Source organism: Elephantulus edwardii, unplaced genomic scaffold (assembly GCF_000299155.1).
Source record: "Elephantulus edwardii isolate Elephantulus edwardi_28Jun2011 unplaced genomic scaffold, EleEdw1.0 scaffold00083, whole genome shotgun sequence".
NCBI classification, from domain to species: Eukaryota; Metazoa; Chordata; class Mammalia; order Macroscelidea; family Macroscelididae; genus Elephantulus; species Elephantulus edwardii.
Window position 1 is genome coordinate 14,463,566 of NW_006399833.1, and position 1,574 is coordinate 14,465,139.

Sequence of the window (1,574 nt, forward strand, 5' to 3'; positions counted from 1 at the left end):
TTTGTTAATCACCTGACCTTTCAGACTTAAATATAGACTTAATTTAGAAAATTATTTAGCATATGTTGTTTGAAAACAACTTTCAAATTATGAACCATATTTTTCAATTGTCAAAAATGTTTGTATTCTTGAAATGATCTTAAAGTACTCAGGAATCTATCCCTGACTCCTGAACATTCCTAGATGTCTGATTCACTTTGATCAATTAATGTGTGTTAGAATAATTGGGAAATGTTTAAATATGTGGTAAAGAATGAAACAGTAAAAATTACCTCCTTATTCATGTATTTTCATGCATGTATTCTGTCCCCATACCTTTTCAATCTGTATGCAGAACAGATCATCCGAGATGCTGGGCTGTATGAGGAGGAATGTGGCATCAGGATTGGTCGAAGAGTCATCAACAACCTGCCTTATGCAGATGACACAACCCTGCTTGCTGAAACTGAGGAGGACCTGAAGCTCTTGCTGCAGAAGGTCAAGGACTGCAACCTCCTATATGGATTGAAGCGCAACATCAAGGAAACAAATATTTTCACCACGGGCCAATTGGCAGCATCAGTATGGATGATGAAGAGATTGAGATAGTTAACAGTTTTAGTTTACTTGGCTCCAGAGTCAGCACTCTTGGTAACAGCAGCCAGGAAATCAAGAGACAAATTGCATAGGGAAAGTCAGCTGTGAGTCAGCTCTCAAGAGTACTGAAGAGTAATGACGTCAGGCTGGAGACTAAGGTGCGCCTGATCCGGGCTATAGTCTTCGCAATTATGTGCTATGCATCAGAGAGTTGGACAGTGAATAGGGTTGATAGAAAGAGAGTTGATGCCTCTGAGCTGTGATGCTGGAGAAGAGTGTTGAATATACCATGGACTGCTAGGAGAACAAACAGTATTGTCCTGGAGAGGGTGAGGCCAGAATGCTTCTTGGAGTCAAGGATTCTGAAGCTTCGTCTGACATACTTTGGGAATGTTACAAGGAGAGACTAGTCCTTGGAGAGGGACATCATGTTTGGGAGAGTGGAGGGGCAGCGAAGGAGAGGAAGACCCTCGATGAGATGGATCGATTCTGTGACCAGAGCTTTGAGAATAAGTGCATTTGAGATGGCTAGGTTGGCACAGAACAGAACGGCGTTTAGAGCTTTTGTACATACGGTCGCTATGAGTCGCAAGCGACTTGATGGCACATAAAAACAACATTCATGTATAATGTCCTGATTCCTATATTTTAAAACATTAATATAATCCTACAATGGAGGATGTGGACGGATTAAGGGCACGCTATGGCAGCTGTGGGGGATGCTGGGAGCAATGCACTGCTCTGGCACTCAGGCACATTGATAGCACGCGGGCGCGTCCGGGGCACATGTGCGTTGAGGGCACGCAGGCGCATCCGGGGCACTCAGGCGCGTTGGGGGCACGTGGTTGCGTCGGGGGCACACAGACGCGTTGACAGTTGGAGGCAGCCGCTATCATGGACGTGTTTCTGATGGTTCGCCGCCACAAGACCTCCATGTTCATCGACGCCAAGGAGTCGAGCACCGTCCTGGAGCTGAAGCTTATGATCGAGGGCATCCT